The following is a 22,136-nucleotide window of genomic DNA, read 5'->3' as shown; positions in this document are numbered from 1 at the left end:
ATAACTTCCTAGTTAAAATAAATACAAATATACCTGTAAAATAAAACCTAACCTAAGTTACAATTACACCTAACACTACACTATAATTAAATTAATTCCCTAAATTAACTACAATTAAATAACATTATCTAAATTACAAAAACAAACAAACACTAAATTACAGAAAATAATAAAATAATTACAGGATTTTTAAACTAATTACACCTAATCTAATCCCCCTAACAAAATAAAAAAGCCCCCCAAAATAAAAAAAGCCCTACCCTACACTAAATTACAACTAGCCCTTAAAAGGGCCTTTTGCGGGGCATTGCCCCAAAGTAATCAGCTCTTTTGCCTAACCTAACACTAACCGCTTGAAGATCACCCTACCTTAAGAAGTCTTCACCCAACCGGGCCGAAGTCCTCAACGAAGCTGGCCGAAGTGGTCCTCCAGACGGGCAGAAGTCTTCATCCAAGCCGGGCAGAAGAGGTCCTCCAGACCTGCTCCATCTTCAAGACATCCGATGCAGAGCATCCTCTTCATCCGGAGTCTTTTTCAACAATGAAGGGTCCTTTAAGTGACGTCATCCAAGATGGCGTCCCTTCAATTCCGATTGGCTGATAGAATTCTATCAGCCAATCGGAATTATGGTAGGAAAAATTCTATTGGTTGATACAATCAGCCAATGGGATTGAAGTTCAACCCTACTGGCTGATTCAATCAGCCAATATGATTGAGCTTGCATTCTATTGGCTGTTCCAATCAGCCAATAGAATGCAAGCTCAATTCTATTGGCTGATTGCATTAGGTTTAGCGGTTAATAAATTTAAAATAGTGGCAGCGGTGTAGGGGGGAAGTTTAGGGGTTAATAAATATAATGTAGGTGGCGGCTGTGTAGGGGGGGGAGATTAGGGGTTAATAAGTATAATGTAGGTGGCGGCTGTGTAGGGGGGCAGATTAGGGGTTAATAAGTATAATGTAGGTGGCGGCGGTGTAGGGGGCGGCAGATTAGGGGTTAATAAGTATAATGTAGCTGGCGGTGGGCTCCGGGAGTGGCGATTTAGAGGTTAAACACTTTATTTAGTTGCGGCGGGGTCCGTGAGCGGCAGTAGGGGTTAATACATTTATTAGAGTTGCGGTGGACTCCGGGAGCGGCGGGATAGGGGTAAAACAGTATAGTATAGTGTGGGTGTTTACCAATAAAGCTGGGAAAAAAGCGGAAGAGCAGCGAGATCGATGACTGTTAGTTAACAACAGTCCGCTGCTCATCGCTCCATACTTGGTGCGCGGCTTTTTGACAGCTTTTTTGGTAACTTTGGAGAACCTATTCAGGTCCGCGGCAGCGATGTTAGGCGAACTTAGGCGAGCGTATTGGTGCCGTCGAATGCAGGTAAGTTGACAGCTTGATAAATAGATGCCATAGACTCGACTGAGCCACAACGCCTCCAGGAGACACCGCGCCCAGCAGTTGGTCCCCAACAGCACACCCCTTACTAGAGAAAGGGATCAACTACCAAAAACTCCCCCAAAAAAGGGGAAGACGTGGAGAAACATTAAGGCTTTTTCGAAAAGCCCCTAATAGGGTGCAACCATTTCCAAAGAAATATAAGGAACCCCGAGTCCAAGCCAAGCCCACAGAGACCCAAACCAGTCTTAAGAAAACAAGGACCCCGGATCCTACAGAAACCACAAGGTTAAAAACGGGAACCTGAAACCAAGAAGAAAAACTTCTCCTAAATACAGTGCAACCGCATCCTAAAAGGCAACTGAAGACAGAGTCCTCAGGTCACAAGCCACCCCAGAATGTCGAAATATTCAGAGATCGAACACGTGCAGCAAACCCAAATAGTGAACACCTGATACAACACCACGCGCCACAGTCATATAAAACTTGCAGGCAAGTAGGAGCAGCTGAAAAGATATATCAACCCTAATCAACAGACCGCTAAACATCCACTAACAGTGGGCACATCACAGGCTATCCAAAAGCCGTCAGTCCTCTCGAATATCTTGAATTTGGAAAGAGCACAGAACCTCAAGGAGGCTCACCGGAAATCAAAGACCCTAGGACGACCAACAGATTGCAGATGCTGCTCCCCACCGGACCAGCCCAAAAGACAGGCAGGTCTGAAAAAACAGGGGAACAGAAAGGACCCCAACCTTTAAAAACTTCTGTTTTGGAAGGCTAGCTAACACCAGAAGCATACCTCATAACAGAAAGCGGTAACTGTTGCCTGGGTTCAAACCCACAACCTTCAGCTTCTAAAACGGTGGAGATAACCAACATATCCCCTAGGGAAGGATGGAATGGGGTGAACTCAGCCACCCCAACAGAACTCGAGTGCGAACCCAAGAGTGCCTCCAAATAGGTACTCCGAAAGAGAACTTCATAGGAGATGTCCCTATGAAGACCCAGCATAACTGACAGTCTTGACATGGAGATTCCAATCTCCACAGATGGAACAGAACAAGCCCAGAAGAGCAGACTGCTCACCCTTACAGGATAAAACACCTGTTCCACCTCCTGCACACAAGACAGGACAACAACCCTCCAGAGAAAGAAAAAAAAACCTTCCATAAGAAGGACAAACAACCCCCCCCCCCAAATGGAAGGGCACATATAAGAACAGTGCACATGTTCACAAGACATGAACCATAATCTGAAAACGAAAACCGAATAAAAATCATCCAGATGTACTGATGAACACAGAATAACTCCCCCCGAAGGGGAGAATGCATCATGCAAAGGACAAGGTAGGACAAAAGGAGCAATCCGAAAGCACCCAGAAAACCTGGCCAAGCTGCTAGCAGGCTCAACTAGCCAGTCCTGAGGCCATAGCCTATGTACCCTGGAAAAAACTGGATCGCCTCGAACCAGCCACAGGATCATAAGTTTCCGGACATTAAGAAAGATCCCAAACCAAACTATAGGCCCGAGCCCAGAATTATTTAAAACAAACAACACACCAGGGAACACGGATACCCCATCTGAAAAATCAGACCTCACATGGGAATAACCGGACTAACCCAGAGAACAGGAACAAGACTCACTCACAAATCTCAACCCAAAAGGAAGAGAACACCCCCTACAAGAGCCTTCTAGAGACCAAGGGAGAAAATCAAGGAACAAAGTCACTTGAAGAGCGAGTAGAACAAAGACAAGTCTCCATATCTCCTCAGAGTATGCAACCAGAGGACCACACCCCAGGAAAAAGAATGCAGAGCATCCCAAACCCCAGTAGAATAAAACCCCTAAGTGAAGCTCAGAAAAGGAGACAACATAGCCTAACGTCCCTGATAGGGAAACAAGAAATTCCTGAAGAAGGAAAAACCACACGGCCCTCTCCCTAAAGGCGGTCAAAATCGCAAGGGAGAAATGGACAAGGCCCCGAAATCTCGACCCAAGGGAAGAGAACCTCAAAAGGAACAAGCTCAATTGAGTGCAAAACTAGTCAGGGAGTTTGGAGCTGTGTACGGTTTTAAATATGTTCTAATAAAGGTAATTTCTATTTTACCATATTTTGCCCTGTGACTCTTTTGCTGAATTTGCTGCTGTACTTTGGAACTGTGGATTATTTTTTCGGCTACACTGGCCGTTTTTCACAGTAAGCACCCCTGCTACCTGTATGCTGCATGGATTGGTCCGCCTCTGTTCACTGATCACGCTGGGACTTCCGCATCTGCAGCGGCCTGGTTTGTGTGTGTTTGGATCCTGTGTTTCCTGCCAGCTTGATCGGAGCCCTGATGTTTGGAGAAGTGAACCGGTAAACTCAACAAAACTAAGCCAAGTAAGATCTTTCAATACGATTATTATACACATAGACTGTGAAGTTTTTGGAAGCCATTTGCCTTAGTGAATGAACGGCTCAGTGATTTCAATGTATCGTATGGATGTGATCACATATTATTTAATGTGAATCTGAAGTTTGAGCAATTTTATACAAGTGTTTTGGAGGAAGGGACGCAGCAGGATTGTGCAGGTATATGCAGGGAGCAAAGAGTAAGTTTTAAGTATTTGTTATTGCATTACGGTTAATGCTCATACTTAAAGGGCTATACATACGTTTTTTGTTCATAAAGTACACATTTGGCTAATTTTATTACATGCACTATGGAGGAAGAGAATGTGAGCTTTAACAAGTCTATTTTTAATGTGGAACATAGGAAAAGTTTTTTTGAAATTTTTTTCATGAAAAGTGAGACCTCAGGACTTCCAACACTCTCAGAAATTAGTTTTTTCGTTTGGAAAAATTGCTACTTAATGATTGATGTGGGATGTGGTGTCATTTGATCATTACATTGACGCAAAAAAAATCCCCTGTGGATTGCGCATTAAAAAATACCCATATTTTGATTTAGAAGTTCCTGAGTTGATGGATGAATGGAATGGGGCACTCACAACATGTTCATTAACATTGATGAACATTGTGAACAGAAGCAAGAATTTTAAAAGGGCCAAGTTAAAGGATGAGATTGTTTCTGTAAAGAGTGACCTTAAGGTATTAAAGTCAGTCGAAAAGTATAAAGAATTTAAGTCTGCATTAAAAAATAAAATTAAAAAATCTAATGAAGAATTGGCTAAAAGAAAGGGCACAAAATTCAGTCGTGATTTGGAGGATTACGCCAATAACAAAGTCTATAATTGGTCACAATTTCAACGAAAACCTAAAGGGAAACATCTTAAAGGTCTTGGAAAAAATAAGAACACTTCTTCAAAACAAAATAAAGCTAAAAATAATGCACATAAAGAGGAAGCCTCTAATGTGGTTCCAAAGTCTATTTTGAAGAAAAAGGGCGAACGCAGAGTTGTGTTTTCTTCCACCGAAAACTCAGAACAAGATTCCAATATGTCTGATGACAGTGGAGCATCTGCCCCTCTCTCTGTTTCTTCCTCTTCTTTGTCTTCTTCTTTGCTCTCTTCTTCTTCGTTTTCTTCCTGTTCTTCTATTCCTTCACAGGTTCCTGATGGTGGTGGCCAGGGAAGTTCTGAGGAAGGTGAAAGGGTTGCTCGTCCCAAAGTTAAAGAAAATGCTGAGGTCCCTTTAGGAAAAAGACCAGACGAGCTGGGAGAAGAACCGAGAAAACCGGGAAGAAGGGCCAAATCAAACAAGAAGGACTAACTGTTCTCAATCTCTCTGATACCATTTTAACACAAGAGCAAATTGCTTTATTATCTAGGGGACTGGGTTTTGCACCGACCAATACCTTTTCTGCATTTAAGACATTATTAGATGTTAACAAATTTGTTAGGAAGTTAACCTTGAAAAGGTTTTTTTCGGTGCAGAATCGTAGTTCTCACACAAATTGTGTATATAATGAGGTTAATGGCACTGATGTTAGCAATGTAACAGGTGTAGGTACCGACCAGTTGTTAATTTTCGAAGATAACATTCTGTTACAAGGTCTTAGGGAAATTGAGGGTGATTGTGGTATGCAGGACACAGATATTCCTGCTCCACTCCTCCAGTTTTTACCCTACACAGTTTAGAGGCGCCGCATTGAACCTATACCAGAAAAGGGTTGAAAGAGAGATTTTAGCTTTGGAGGATACTGTAAAACAGAAAAAAACCTAAGATTTCAACTTAACTCAAAAGGAAAGAGCTGCATTACTTTCTCTTGAGAAAAATGAAAATATTGTCATCCGTAATTTGGATAAAGGTGGGAATGTGGTCGTTCTTAACAAGAACGATTACATCCTAGAAAGTAATAGGCAGCTCTCCGACCTAAGTATATATAGGAAGATCAGTTCTAATCCCACATTTTTGTTCAAATCAAAATTGAAAAAAATATTGGAACAAACTGTAGCTGTTGGACTCCTCACCAGGGACCAAGTTGATATGTTGGTTCCAGAGAATCTGCGGATTCCAATTTTCCATTACTTACCAAAAACACACAAGAGCATGACCCAACCCCCCGGGATGTCCTATCGTCTCAGGGATTGGGTCTCTCTTGGAACCCACCTCTGAGTGGATAGATTCAATCTTACAACCCCTGGTGAGGAGTCTAAAAAGTTATTTAAGAGACTCCACACATCTTTTACAGATGTTGAAGATGTTTAAATGGGAGGAAGAATACCAATGGGTAGTGGTGGACGCCACTGCCTTGTATTCAAGTATCCCACATTACATGGGTGTACAGGCCATGGTTATACCAGGCTTTCGGAAGAGACGAAATTGGTTTTGTGCGAGGTCATTGATTTCTTGCTCAAGCACAACTTCTTTATGTTTAACAAAGAATTCCACATACAGATTTGAGGGACGGCTATGGGGGAAAAATTTGCTCCCTCGTTTGCAAATCTGTATGTGGGATGGTGAGAGGATCTGTATTTGTACTCTGAGGATAATCCGTTTAAAAGTCAAGTCGCCTTTTACATGCGTTTCATAGACGATTTGATTTTTATTGTCAGAGAGCCCTTTGATCACAGTAGCTTTCTTGCTTATTTAAGCCACAATGAATTTAATCTTAGTTTTACAGGTGATACCTATGGAAATGTGGCTAACTTTCTTGATCTTACTTTAAAGGGAGACGTTGACACAGGAACTATTATAAGCAAATGCGCCATTAGGCTAAAAGTATACAACACCAATTGAGATATAAACAAATTTAATATAAATAAAATAAAATGGTACAATATAAAAAACTATTAAAGGGGCGTCTCCCTACAATAACAAATAAATTAAAATATGGTTAATAAAATCTGATCTACTCGCTAGGTATATCAGGGGCTGGCTCCTCAGACATTAATACTGCGCAAATGAGTATCATATAAATGCATACAATAACAATGGGATACAGATCAATTCAAGAATATCCCTCTAAAAAAGATAGCTCATAAAAAGAATATAACCGTATGTGACAGAAAAAAATATATATTTAAAAGTTCAAGCTTGTATTGCGGGAAATTCCATTGAAAAAGCTGCAGTGCAGTTAGCCGTGGAAAGTTCAAACAGTTATGTGAAATGACAGCTCAGTCTAGCTTGTTGCGTACAAGTTCCACATCACATTGGTATTGCTACTTTACCGTAAGTCCAAAGGGTGCTTCCAGGATGTTAGTTCTTCGGTCAAAACTTGGACCGCAGATGCAACCTCCGCCGCTCCTGGGGATAGTGCTGTACAGACCTCTGCACGTGTGAGTCGGCGTCTGATGTCACAAATTCCCTGTATGTTTTTCCAATCCAATACTCTGACAGCGTAGAGGCAGACAGCTGATCGTTGTATGTATGTATCAGCTGTGTTGGTTCGTGAAACTTGCCAGCTGTCGGTATAATACTTATTCCGAAAGAGAAGTGGGGTACAGATTCTTCCTCACCCTCAAGTGCATAACTTTAAAATTAACCCGGGTTAAAAATGCAGATAGGACTGGGCAAAGTTGTCCTTCAATCAAAGTCACAGTGTCACAGATGCAAGCGACGCGTTTCGCTCTCCCTTGGGCTTTATCAAGAGTCCTATCTGCATTTTTAACCCGGGTTAATTTTAAAGTTATGCACTTGAGGGTGAGGAAGAATCTGTACCCCACTTTTCTATCGGAATAAGTATTATACCGACAGCTGGCAAGTTTCACGAACCAAAACAGCTCATACATAGATACAACGATCAGCTGTCTGTCTCTACGCTGTCAGAGTATTGGATTGGAAAAACATACGGGGAATTTGTGACGTCAGACGCCGACTCACACGTGCAGAGGTCTGCACAGCACTATCCCCAGCAGCGGCGGAGGTCGCATCTGCGGTCCAAGTTTTGACCGAAGAACTAACATCCTGGAAGCACCCTTTGGACTTATGGTAAAGTAGCAATACCAATGTGATGTGGAACTTGTACGCAACAAGCTAAACTGAGCTGTCATTTCACATAACTGTTTGAACTTTCCACGGCTAACTGCACTGCAGCTTTTTCAATGGAATTTCCCGCAATACAAGCTTGAACTTTTGAATATATATTTTTTTCTGTCACATACGGTTATATTCTTTTTATGAGCTATCTTTTTTAGAGGGATATTCTTGAATTGATCTGTATCCCATTGTTATTGTATGCATTTATATGATACTCATTTGCGCAGTATTAATGTCTGAGGAGCCAGCCCCTGATATACCTAGCGAGTAGATCAGATTTTATTAACCATAGTTTAATTTATTTGTTATTGTAGGGAGACGTCCCTTTAATAGTTTTTTATATTGTACCATTTTATTTTATTTATATTAAATTTGTTTATATCTCAACTGGTGTTGTATACTTTTAGCCTAACGGCGCACTTACTCTATCTTGAAGCCTAGTGCTTCAAACGTGTTTTGAATTAGTATTTGATACATTACAGGGATTGTATTTTTAGAGTAGTGTTTAGTATCATTTCCTATAGCGCACACTAAACCCATCTAATTGCATCAACTATTATAAGCAATACATTTCGTAAGTTGACAGCCGGGAATACCATTCTCCATGCGAAATCTTGTCACCCACCACATTTGGTGCGTTCAATTCCAAGAGGTCAGCTTATGCTATTACGCAGAAACACAAATTCTGATGCTCTATTTGATGAACAGGCAAAGGCATTGATAGAACGCCTTTAGATGAGGGGTAACGATGAATCATTATTAAATCAAAACTATAATGAGGTGAGGTTAAAATCGCAACATGAGTTGGTTCAGGGGTCTAGAAGACAGAGTGCTATAACACAGGATACGGTGGTCTTTTCGACTGAATACTCGAGCCAATTTGATCAAGTTTGCTCTATTTTAAAGAAAAATCTTCACTTACTTGAAGAAGATGAGACCTTAAAGTCACATATTGGCACTTTTAAATTTGTGTCGAAGAAGAGACCACCAACGTTATCCTCTAAGCTTTCCCCCAGTTTGGTTTATTCTGATTACACTGATAGAAGTGATTGGATCAAAAGGAAAAGGACTTATAAGTGTGGCCATGGTCCATGTGTCACTTGTGGTTTTATAAGTGTTGGTAACGGTTTTAAGAGCACAGTAACCGGCGAAGAATTCTTGCATACATTTTATGCGAACTGCAGAACCACATTTGCAGTATATCTTCTTGAGTGTAAATACTGTAAGTTACAATACACAGGTCAAACGACCAGGGAATTAAGGTCTAGGATTAGGGAGCACATAAGAGACACTAGGGAATATGTAAAGGAATCTGCAGTGGCTAGGCATTTTAATTTTATACACATGACCAATGTTTTCAATATGAGAGTACAAGTGATTGATCGCATCATGTTCCCACCTAGGGGGGGGGTGATAGATGTAAATTATGTTGAAACAAGAATTATACTGGATTTACAAACTTAGGACCATCACCCCCCTAGGTTTGAATCGTGAATGGGATATGAGCTATTTTGTTGAATAATCTTTATGGGGTCACTTACCAAAAATAACCAAATGATCAACAAGTAAAATAAAGAAATAAAAAACATACAACATAAAAAATAAAAAACAAAAAATACAAATAGAAAACAAATGAAATAAATAAATTTTCAAAAACCAACTTAATAAACAATTTGAAAATAATATAATTCATAGTATGAATGATTCCATAGACTATGAATTGCTTAACTGACATAGCATAAGGACTTTGCTTTGTAATATCAAATAGTCCATATATACACTTATATTCATAGCTATATTATTGTTCAAATACGATACATTTGTTGCAGTTTGTAATTTTTGCAATTTTTGTAACCTCTGGTATTTCTGGTAATCTTTGGTATAAGGATTTTTGTAATCTTTAGTAACATTGTAAATTTCATATTAACATGTTGTGTTCACATTCTGTCCTTGGAATATAGAACAATATATGCTCTTTCAGGTATGCTCTACAGAGCTTGTTTGTGAAGTATTTGATTACACTTATAGTTAATCCTACATTTACAGCTTTTAAGCACAGTTACATAGGCGTGTTAAGTCACTTCTTTATTCCTTATTAACGTAGTGTATGCAGTATTGTGTAAATTCATTGTGATGTATACATATATTTGTATTTTTATATATTTGTATGTTATTGTATTTTATCACTTACAGGTGTATCTGTCCCTTTAAATAGGGGGTTGACACCTAGCAAACTCTCCCTATGATTAAGTGCTCAATTGAGCACGAAACTAGTCAGGGAGTTTGGAGCTGTGTACGGTTTTAACCCCTTAATGACCACAGCACTTTTCCATTTTCTGTCCGTTTGGGACCAAGGCTATTTTTACATTTTTGCGGTGTTTGTGTTTAGCTGTAATTTTCATCTTACTCATTTACTGTACCCACACATATTATATACCGTTTTTCTCGCCATTAAATGGACTTTCTAAAGATACCATTATTTTCATCATATCTTATAATTTACTATAAAATTTTTTTATAAAATATGAGGAAAAAATTGAAAAAAAAACACACTTTTTCTAACTTTGACCCCCAAAATCTGTTACACATCTACAACCACCAAAAAACACCCGTGCTAAATAGTTTCTAAATTTTGTCCTGAGTTTAGAAATACCCAATGTTTACATCTTCTTTGCTTTTTTTGTAAGTTATAGGGCCATAAATACAAGTAGCACTTTGCTATTTCCAAACCATTATTTTTCAAAATTAGCGCTAGTTACATTAGAACACTAATATCTTTCAGGAATCTCTGAATATCCATTGACATGTATATATTTTTTTTTAGTAGACATCCCAAAGTATTGATCTAGGCCCATTTTGGTATATTTCATGCCACCATTTCACCGCCAAATGCGATTAAATACAAAAAATCGTTCACTTTTTTACAAATTTTTTCACAAACTTTTGGTTTCTCACTGAAATTATTTACAAACAGCTTGTGCAATTATGGCTTAAATGGTTGTAAATACTTCTCTGGGATCCCCTTTGTTCAGAAATAGCAGACATATATGGCTTTGGCGTTGCTTTTTAGTAATTAGAAGGCTGCTAAATGCCACTGCGCACTACACGTGTATTATGCCCAGCAGTGAAGGGGTTAATTATGGAGCATGTAGGGAGCTTCTAGGGTTAATTTTAGCTTTAGTGTAGTGTAGTAGACAACCCCAAGTATTGATCTAGGCCCATTTTGGTATATTTCATGCCACCATTTCACCGCCAAATGCGATCAAATTAAAAAAAACGTTAAATTTTTCACAATTTTAGGTTTCTCACTGAAATCATTTACAAACAGCTTGTGCAATTATGGCACAAATGGTTGTAAATGCTTCTCTGGGATCCCCTTTGTTCAGAAATAGCAGACATATATGGCTTTGGCGTTGCTTTTTGGTAATTAGAAGGCCGCCAAATGCCGCTGCATTTCACACGTGTATTATGGCTAGCAGTGAAGGGGTTAATTATGTAGCTTGTAGGGAGCTTGCAGGGTTAATTTTAGCTTTAGTGTAGAGCTCAGCCTCCCACCTGAAACATGAGACCCCCTGATCCCTCCCAAACAGCTCTCTTCCCTCCCCCACCCCCCAATTGTCCCCGCCATCTTAAGTACTGGCAGAAACTCTGCCAGTACTAAAATAAAAGCTATATTTGGGCTTTTTTTGTGTTTTTTTTTTAGCATATTTACATATGCTGCTGTGTAGGATCCCCCCTTAGCCCCCAGCCTTACTGATCCCCCACCAAAGAGCTCTCTAACCCTCCCCCTCTGCCTTAATGGGCGCCTTCTTGGGTACTGGCAGCTGTCTGCCAGTACCCAGTTTAGTGAAAAAATGTGCCTTTTTTTAAAAAAAAAACCCTTTTCTGCAGTGTAGCTTCCCCCCCCCCAAGATCAACCCCCCACCCCTTCCACATCTCTTAGCTGTTTATTTACAGCTTTCAAAAAGTAATTTTGTTGTACTTTGTAAACTTTATTTTTCTGTAGTGTAGCGGTTCCCTCCCGCTCCCGCCCCGTGCACGCACCCGGCCGCCGCCCCCCGTGCATGCGCGCGCTCCCGTGCGCGCTCCCGCCCCTCCCGCCCCCGATCCCGCCCCCCTCCACTCCACTGGGCACATCGATGGCCGCCCACCCGCCTCCCAGACTTGCTCCCACCCACCAACGATACCGGCCACCGATGTCCGGTGCAGAGAGGGCCACAGAGTGGCTCTCTCTGCATCGGATGGCCAAGGAGGCCCTGAGTCCTCCACCTTCCAACACACGCGGGGAAGGAAACACTCCCAATCCCAATGAAATAACGGAAAATAGAATGTGTCGAATCGGAACTTCACCGAGTCCCAGACGATCATCTAGAGAGGCTTAGCAAGGACTGAACCAATCCACCACACCTCACGGACCCTCATGCCCTCACAGAATGCTTAGCTGAACTTTTAAAAGAAAAACAAGGAATAACACAAATAATAATGTGAAACACTCGGCACCTCAACCAGACCAGCCAGGCAGAACAGGAGCCACGTGTCTTGAAATAGGCCGCAAACTCACGGCCGATACTGTCAAGGCCACAAACAGTCATCGCCACAGATGGAGAATAAACAGCAACCAAACATAGAACTAACATGTAGTGATGTTGCGAATTCTTTGCCGGCGAATAGTTCCCGGCGAACATAGCATGTTCGCGTTCGCTGAGGCGGGCGAACATATGCGATGTTCGATCCGCCCCCTATTCGTCATCATTGAGTAATACTTTGACCCTGTACCTCACAGTCAGCAGGCACATTCCAGCCAATCAGCAGCAGACCCTCCCTCCCAGACCCTCCTACCTCCTGGACAGCATCCATTTTAGATTCATTCGGAAGCTGCATTGTTAGTGAGAGGAGGGACAGTGTAGCTGCTGCTGATTTAGTAGGGAAATCTATAGCTAGGCTAGTGTATTCAGTGTCCACTACAGTCCTGAAGGACTCATCTGATCTCTGCTGTAAGGACAGCACCCCAAAAAGCCCTTTTTAGGGCTTCTTTTTTTTTTTTTTTTCCTGTGTAATCTAATTGCAGTTGCCTGCCTGCCAGCGTGTGTGTCAGGCTCACAGCGTATACTGTGCCCACTTGCCCAGTGCCACCACTCATATCTGGTGTAACAGTAGTGTGGATTTAAAAAAAAAAAATAATAGCAGTCAGTTTCCTTCACACGTGTGCGTTTCAGTGCCTGCCTGCCAGGGCACAGTGTCACCCCAGTGCAACTCATATCTGGTGTAACAGTAGTGTAGATTTTAAAAAAAAAAACACTTTTTTGACTGTGTTAAATAATAGCAGTCAGTTTCCTTCACACGTGTGCGTTTCAGTGCCTGCCTGCCAGGGCACAGTATCACCCCAGTGCAACTCATATCTGGTGTAACAGTAGTGTAGATTTAAAAAAAAAAAAAACACTTTTTTGACTGTGTTAAATAATAGCAGTCAGTTTCCTTCACATGTGTACGTTTCAGTGCCTGCCTGCCAGGGCACAGTGTCACCCCAGTGCAACTCATATCTGGTGTAACAGTAGTGTAGATTTAAAAAACAACAACACTTTTTTGACTGTGTTAAATAATAGCAGTCAGTTTCCTTCACACGTGTGCGTTTAAGTGCCTGCCTTCCAGGGCAAAGTGTCACCCCAGTGCAACTCATATCTGGTGTAACAGTAGTGTAGATTTAAAAAAAAAAAAAACACTTTTTTGACTGTGTTAAATAATAGCAGTCAGTTTCCTTCACACGTGTGCGTTTAAGTGCCTGCCTGCCTGCCAGGGCACAGTGTCACCCCAGTGCAACTCATATCTGGTGTAACGGTAGTGTAGATTTAAAAAACAACAACACTTTTTTGACTGTGTTAAATAATAGCAGTCAGTTACTTTCACACGTGTGCATTTCAGTGCCTGCCTGCCAGGGCACAGTGTCACCCCAGTGCAACTCATATCTGGTGTAACAGTAGTGTACATACCTGATGTTTTAAAGCACGTTATTCCAAACAATTTAGGAATGTTAGGTGATTTATGCCCTTTATGGATTAAAACCAGACTCTGCATCAACTATGTAATTTTCCATGGGAGTTTTGCCATGGATTCCCCTCCGGCATGCCACAGTCCAGGTGTTAGTACCCTTGAAACAACTTTTCCATCACTATTGTGGCCAGAAAGAGTCCCTGTGGGTTTTAAAATTCGCCTGCCTATTGAAGTCTATGGCGGTTCCCCCGGTTCGCCCGTTCGCGAACAGTTGTGGAAGTTCGCGTCCGCCGTTCACGAACGCAAAATTTTAGGTTCGCGACATCACTACTAACATGTCCTCAAACAAACTTCCGTAGAAGTAAACTGAGTGATCAAAAATCGCGAGTATCGATTCCAGAAAAATTCTCGAAGGAAAAACATAAACATGAGCTCAAATAAAAAATCATCCTAACCGGATGAAAATAAAAGCTAAGGCAACCCGTAGAAGAACAGACACACCCACAAGAAGAACAGACACACTCACAGTACCGGGATCACATTCTTCCAGCTCAGGACTGGAAAGGATACTCAATGAACCAGGCTATAAGAAGAATACTTCATCCTCATATAGCTAATTCTGCAAGTCGTTTTAAGTAGACGACTGAGAATTCCCATATCTGTTAAGGATGGGATCCTCCAACAATGTCAAGACGTGCCTCAAAAGGACACAAAGGCACGCCAGTCTATAACGAAAGGCACAGCATACCTTCGCCGGAGCAGAAGACGACCCCGTCCTGGAAGGTTGACCCCCTGAAGCCTAAGGGACAGTCGTTCCCCCGGAGAGCTGAGCAGGCCATCCCATGCCTGAAGAGTCCCGGTCAACAGGACACGTACAATATTGTAAACACACCTCTGGTAGTTGCAGATGCGCCAGCGCCATAACAATGGACATGCGAAAACATGCCATAATCTCCGGGGGGGGAACAAGCCACCTTCCAGAGAAGGATAAGAAAAATCTGGGTTACCTGCAAGTGTAGTAAGAGTTGGTGGTAGGGAACTCGCCACTCGGGGAACGGAACCCCCAGAGACGGATGGCTCAGCAGCCCCTTTATTCCCCAATCCTGAGGAATTGAGCACTCTAAAATGGCATTCTGAACATAACTGAAGGGCATGTATCACCTGGGCCAACTCGTATTCCTCACAAGAAACAGAATCTGAGTCAGAGACAATTGTCTCCACAATATCAGAGTCCTCCATAACTGGGATATTGGATAAAAAAAAAAACATACCAAATAAGAAACTCAAAGTGGCACCTAACACCCACAATGGCTGGGGCACTCACCACCTCCTAGGACCCAGACACCAGCGGACCAGAAATTTTCCGTCACCACACTATCAGGGATGAGAAAATGGAGAGCCAAAATGTGACCACACCCGGTTACCAAGTGCACCATGCGGTTCAGAAAAAGTGCGCTCAACCCTAAAGGTTGCGTCACTTCCAAAGGTCGTTATGTTCCATAGCCAAGAGCCTAAGTAACACTACACATAAGCAGGTTAAATCACATAACAAACCTGATTAAAACCCCCCTGTTCAATAACCCCCCTCAGGAGATTTTAACCCTTGATTCCAAGATAGAAAAGGAGCCTCACTGAGACCCTGAGGTATAGTTAGTCCTGCAAGGTTGTAGCCTCTCGGGAAAACTTTGTAATACAAGAGAATCATAATGAAAGTAAAATGAAATGATCTTACCGGAATCAACACTGTGGAACAGGAACACGGCCCTTCAAGTGTGAGAGATAGTAGCATCGCCACTGCCATGGACTTGAGAGAAGAAAGCAGGCACAAAACTCGTCAACGCTGATTGCTTGTGGAGCTGTTAATATGAGTCGGGATGGTTTCGCAGAAAGACTCTCCCTGCATCTCCGGACTCTAACTTTCATCCATGCGCTCACTGAGAGGGTGACAGGAATACTTAAAACTCCAGTCCCATGCCGAAGAGTACTACCCTCCATAAGAGACTATCGAAACTTCTGACACTTCTCTGCCAACCTCCTGGGATGAAAGGCAAAGAATGACTGGGGTATAGGGGAAGTGGGAGAGGTATTTAAGCCTTTGGCTGGGGTTTCTTTGCCTCCTCCTGGTGGCCAGGTTCTGAATTCCCAAAAGTAATGAGTGCAGCTGTGGACTCTTTCCATTTATGAAGAGAATTGTGATTTTTAAGTAGTCTGGTCAGTTTGTACTACTTTTAACCACCTTTGGGAGCGCATCACATCATCTTTTTCAAGTGATACATTGGGAACCTCACCCCAGGAAGACGCATTTGATTAGACAGCTGGTGTCTACAAAATCCAGCCTGCTTTGTTGGCACAACCCCCTCGTGCTAAGACAAATGTGAGTACCCATTTCATATTTCATACTGTGTGAGCCATTCCTGACACAAGTTTTATCTGCACTATGGGAAGCCCTGTGTTTTGTGTATGTTGAAAGGTCATCACACTCAAGCCCCCATTGAAAGGAGCCAGTACCTATATCAGTCAGCTGGAGACTGCAAAGCCCAGCCTGCGTTTATTGCACTTACTTCTAGTGCATTCTCTCTTGTGAGTAAGAATTTGGCAGATATTCACATTTATTTAATTTATCTCTGAGATAACTGCACCATGAGGTCGATCTTCTTTATTCTCTTTCTAGAACTTCCAATAGCTTGCAGGAGTTAAACAATTATGGTTGCCACTTTTCTTGGAAGAAAATACTAGCTATGCTCATTAGTATACATTTGCATAACTAATTATACAGCATAACACAGAAACTAAAGCTAGTAGGACTGATTTTAAATGATAATTTGTTGATAAGCTAGAAAATTTTTTATTATGTCAGGTGCTTTGTTTCAATACATATACTGTATTTTATATGTTGATATGAACCTTACAAATACCAGCCATGGGCCTAGTTTCCATTGAGGTCATAACGTTTGGAAACTGATGGTAAAAAACATTTATCTCCGTTAAAGTCTATGGAGAATTTTTATGTTACCACCAGTTTCCAAACATTAACATTTCAATGGAAACTAGGCCCATGTCGGCAAAATACTATTCTATGTCAAATCTGGCCACTGCCTCATATAGAAACTCTAGCAGGCCCATTTATCAAAGGTCTTGCGGACCTGATCCGACACTGCGGATCAGGTCCGCAAGACCTCGCTAAATGCGGAGAGCAATACGCTCTCCGCATTTAACATTGCACCAGCAGCTCACAAGAGCTGCTGGTGCAACGCCGCCCCCTGCTGACTCGCGGCCAATCGGCCGCCAGCAGGGAGCTGTCAATCAACCCGATCGTATTCGATCGGGTTGATGTCTGGCGATTCCTGTCCGCCTGTTCAGAGCAGGCGGACAGGGTTATGGAGCAGCGGTCTTTTGACCGCTGCTTCATAAGTTGTGTTTCTGGCGAGTCTGAAGACTCGCCAGAAACACGGCCCTTCAAGCTCCATACGGAGCTTGATAAATGGGCCTGTAGCACTTGTTTCTATACATTATAAATCTGTCCAAAAACAAATACAATCCCACTAGCCTGTAACTAATCAAGCTAAGTAGACAGCTAGGTCATATTCTACATTCCATATTTCCTTTCTGATTCAGATTATTTTTTACTTCTGGAAGACATAAGAGAAAAATACATCCTGAATTTAGCAGAAGGGAAGATTTTTATCTGTCTTAAAAATGGATTTTTCTTAATTTCTTAGTCCTCTGGGACTGACGATAGCTTAAAGGGACACTGAACCCAATTTTTTTTTCATGATTCAGATTGAGCATTAATTTTTAAGCAACTTTCTAATTTACTCCTATTATCAAATTGTCTTTGTTCTCTTGCTATCTTTATTTTAAAAGCAAGAATGTAAATCTTAGCAGCCAGCCAATTTTAGGTTCAGGACCATGGACAGCGCTTGCTTATTGGAGACTTACATTTACCCACCAATAAGCAAGCATAACCCAGGTTCTCAACCTAAAATGGGCCGGCACCTATGCATCACATTCCTGCTTTTTAAATAAAGATAGCAAGAGAACGAAGAAAAATTGATAATAGGAGTAAATTAGAAAGTTGCTTAAAATTTCATGCTCTGTGAATCATAAAAGAAAAAAATTGGGTTTAGTGTCCCGTTAAAGGGCCATGATACCCAAATGTTGAAACACTTGAAAGTGATGCAGCATAGCTGTAAAAAGCTGACTAGAAAATATCACCTGAACATCTCTAAGTAAAAAAGAAAGATATTTTACCTCAAAATGCTCTAAGTATTCACACCCCATTGTAAAGGAGTTTAATCAGCAAATCAGTATGCCTGTCCCGGGACAGACAAATGAATGAACTTTATTCAGTTTAAGGAAGTTTACTATGAAATCTCATGAGAGTTAAGTGAAATCTCATGAGATCACAGTAAAAGAGTTCATGACCTCAGCATTGCTGATCACGATTGGCTGCAGTTCATTTCTTTCCTTTTTTTTTTACCTGCAGCTGTGAGCAGCTGAGTATAACTTTTTACACAGAACTTACTATGCTGAGCTGAGGAGATTGTGAGGTAAAATATCTTCCTTTTTTACATATGAGATGCTCAGGTGATATTTTCCTGTTAGCTTTTTACAGTTATACTGCATCAGTTTCAAGTGATTTAGCATATAAGTATTATGTCCCTTTAAGACAAGTCCCTGGTTAAATTTTGTGGGTAGCTCTGACAGAGCCATGATCAGTATATTGCCACAGCAACGGGATGATGTGTACTGCCCTCTTCCTGCTAATATATACCCAGTAGGGGGTGGGTCAGTGCTGATATCTAAAATACAATGACAATGATACTTAGCTCACTGGTTCTCTAGACTAGTGATGTGGGGTTTGGGAGAAAATAGACAATTGCCTCTAGAATATATGTTAGTAAAGAGATGACATGGGAAAGTGCCATCTGATCAACCCTATTGTAGAGGCTCCTACAAATTTTGTCAGGGACAGCTCTTTTGTGAGGAAAGATAAATATTGTTATTGCATTAAGTCTATCTATTAACTACAGGGGTCTTTGTGAAATGTAGTGAATTGGCTTCAAAATAACAGGAATTGGAAAGATTTCTTGCACTCAGTTTTCATTTTCAGTAAATCTTTTTCAGTCTTTGTGGCTTGTTTAATATCCCCTGCATATTGTTGTAGGATTGAGATATATTTTATTTGTTACAGCTTAATGTAATCACTGGTTGTGAGAATTATATCCTTTACTCTTCCTTTTTCAGAAGCACTGCAGTTGTTATAACACAGCAGGAGAGGAGAGAGCTGAATATGTCCTGCTGGGAACTTGCAGTTTATTGTGACAATAAATGTTCATATTTTCCTCTGCATCCCAGAATGTAAAAAAATGTTTTTTTTCTCAGCATTATGTGTTCTGTTCTATTTTACACTTCTAAAAGAACACAGACAATTATTTGAGATGAGAGACAGTGAATAACGTATTGTGTAGGCCATTAACAAATCTGGACAAGTCCGAAAGACCTATTTCACCCACACAAAACCTCAATATACATTGTTTCTAATGCAAAGGACTCTGGGTAAGATATGCAAATGAGGTTCACTATGCCTCACCTTTTTACTCCAATCTGCTTATAGACAGATTCTCTTTAAGCTATAGCATTGCTGTGTACACAGCTTTTAAAATTAGCTAGGGTTAGTACAGGGATTGAGAACGATCCCATTACAGTCATTTTGTGGTTTTTGCCATTCATCAGCAGATTGAAGTAAAAAGGTGAGGCATTGAGAACCTCAATTGCATATCTTACCCAGAATCCTTTGATGCATTGGAAACAAGGTATCTAGAGGTTTTCTGTGGGAAAAATAAGTCCTTTGACTTGTTCAGATTTGTTAACAGGTTACACAATGGGGTAGATCTATCATATATCGAGCGGACATGCTTCGCTATAGCAAATCATGTCCGCTCGACATAGCTAAATGCGGACAGCATAGGCTGTCCTAATTTAACAGTGCACAAGCATTTCTGGTGAAATTTCTTATGCAATGCCGCCCCCTGCTCACTGGCGGCCAATCGGAAGCTAGCAAGGGGTGTCAATCATCCTGATCGTATCAGATCGGGATAATTTTGGCGTACAGGTTAAAAAGCAGCGGTCTTATGACCTCTGCTTCATAACTTCCATTTCAGGCGAGCCAGAAACGATGGGCATCCGAAGCAGCATATGCTGCTTAATAAATGGAGCCCAATGAGTTATTCTCTCTTCATTTTGTGCTTAGTGGAAGATTTCAATCTCACTTTTTGCCTCTTAAAAAGTTGTTGTTTTTCGCTAGGATATCAAATTCACCCAGCAGTGATTCAACCGACTCCCAACTGATAAGTGGCAAAAACCACAAAACTGCTGTGCTGGGCTGGTTCTGAATAACTGTACTAACCCTAGCTTATAAATTGTTAACACAGCAATGCTATGGCTAAAAAATGATCTGCCTATAAGCAGATTGAAGTAAAAAGCTGAGGCATTGTGAACCTCATTTGCATATCTTACCCAGAATAATTTGCTGCATGGGAAACAATGTATCTAAATGTTTTCTGTGGGAAAACAAATCTTCTGAGTTGTCCAGATTTGTAAATGGACTAATCAATGAGTTATTCTCGCTACATTTTGTGCATAGTGGAGAATTGTAATCTAACTTTTCGCCTCCCCATAATTTTAAAAATGTATATATATATATATTGATAGCTAGCTAGCAAGCAAGCTAGCACTCACTCACTCCATCTGTCTGCAGCTTTATTAAAGCTTTATGTCCTTTGTCACTTTAGTCACCCTGTTAACCATTAAGCCACCAGAGGGGTCAAGACCATCTATCAAAATTAAATAACCTCCAAATACCCTCATGGAGTAATTCTGTATGTGTATTGGTTAATAAGGTTTGGGGGTGTTGCATCTATCTACCTACATATGTATTTATCTTCTTAACCCAATAGGACGTATATATACATTATGGAGTACTTTGCCTATTGTACCGCATGACGTATATATACGTCCGAGCTTCAGGAAGCTCCTGAGCTCCAGGCATCTGCCTGCATATGGAACCGGAGTGATTGGTGCTCCGGTTCCATATGAAGCCAGATGCCGGATCGTTATAGACGGTGACACTGTGTGTGTCACCTTCTGTAAAGATCATCTGCTGGTGGCGGCAGGAGGTGTGGGAGGGAAACCAAGAGGTGGGTGGGTGATCCAGCAGTGGAGGGGGGAGGAAGTGGGATGGTCCCTACACTGCAGAAACAAAATAAAGGGAGAGATGTGGAGAAACACTACAGAAAAAATGTGGGGGGTCCTAGATAACGATCGATGGAGGGGTGAAGGTGGGGTGACCACTACACTAATATATATATATATATATATATATATACACTGCTCAAAAAAATAAAGGGAACACTTAAACAACACAATGTATCTCCAAGTCAATCACACTTCTGTGAAATCAAACTGTCCACTTAGGAAGCAACACTGAGTGACAATCAATTTCACAAGCTGTTGTGCAAATGGGATAGACAACAGGTGGAAATTATAGGCAATTAGCAAGACACCCCCAATAAAGGAGTGGTTCTGCAGGTGGTGACCACAGACCACTTCTCAGTTCCTATGCTTTCTGGCTGATATTATGGTCACTTTTGAATGCTGGTGGTGCTTGCACTCTAGTGGTAGCATGAGACGGAGTCTACAACCCACACAAGTGGCTCAGGTAGTGCAGCTCATCCAGGATGGCACATCAGTGCGAGCTGTGGCAAGAAGGATTGCTGTGTCTGTCAGCGTAGTGTCCAGAGCATGGAGGCGCTACCAGGAGACAGGCCAGTACATCAGGAGACGTGGAGGAGGCCGTAGGAGGGCAACAACCCAGCAGCAGGACCGCTACCTCCGCCTTTGTGCAAGGAGGAACAGGAGGAGCACTGCCAGAGCCCTGCAAAATGACCTCCAGCAGGCCACAAATGTGCATGTGTCTGCTCAAACGGTCAGAAACAGACTCCATGAGGGTGGTATGAGGACCCAACGTCAACAGGTGGGGGTTGTGCTTACAGTCCAACACCGTGCAGGACGTTTGACATTTGCCAGAGAACACCAAGATTGGCAAATTCACCACTGGCGCCCTGTGCTCTTCACAGATGAAAGCAGGGGCACACTGAGCACATTTGAGAGACGTGACAGTCTGGAGACGCCGTGGAGAACGTTCTGCTGCCTGCAACATCCTCCAGCATGGCCAGTTTGGCAGTGGGTCAGTAATGGTGTGGGGTGGCATTTCTTTGAGGGGCCGAACAGCCCTCCATGTGCTCGCCAGAGGTAGCCTGACTGCCATTAGGTATCAA

This window comes from Bombina bombina, chromosome 2, assembly GCF_027579735.1.
Source record: "Bombina bombina isolate aBomBom1 chromosome 2, aBomBom1.pri, whole genome shotgun sequence".
NCBI classification, from domain to species: Eukaryota; Metazoa; Chordata; class Amphibia; order Anura; family Bombinatoridae; genus Bombina; species Bombina bombina.
This window is presented reverse-complemented; position numbering follows the sequence as displayed.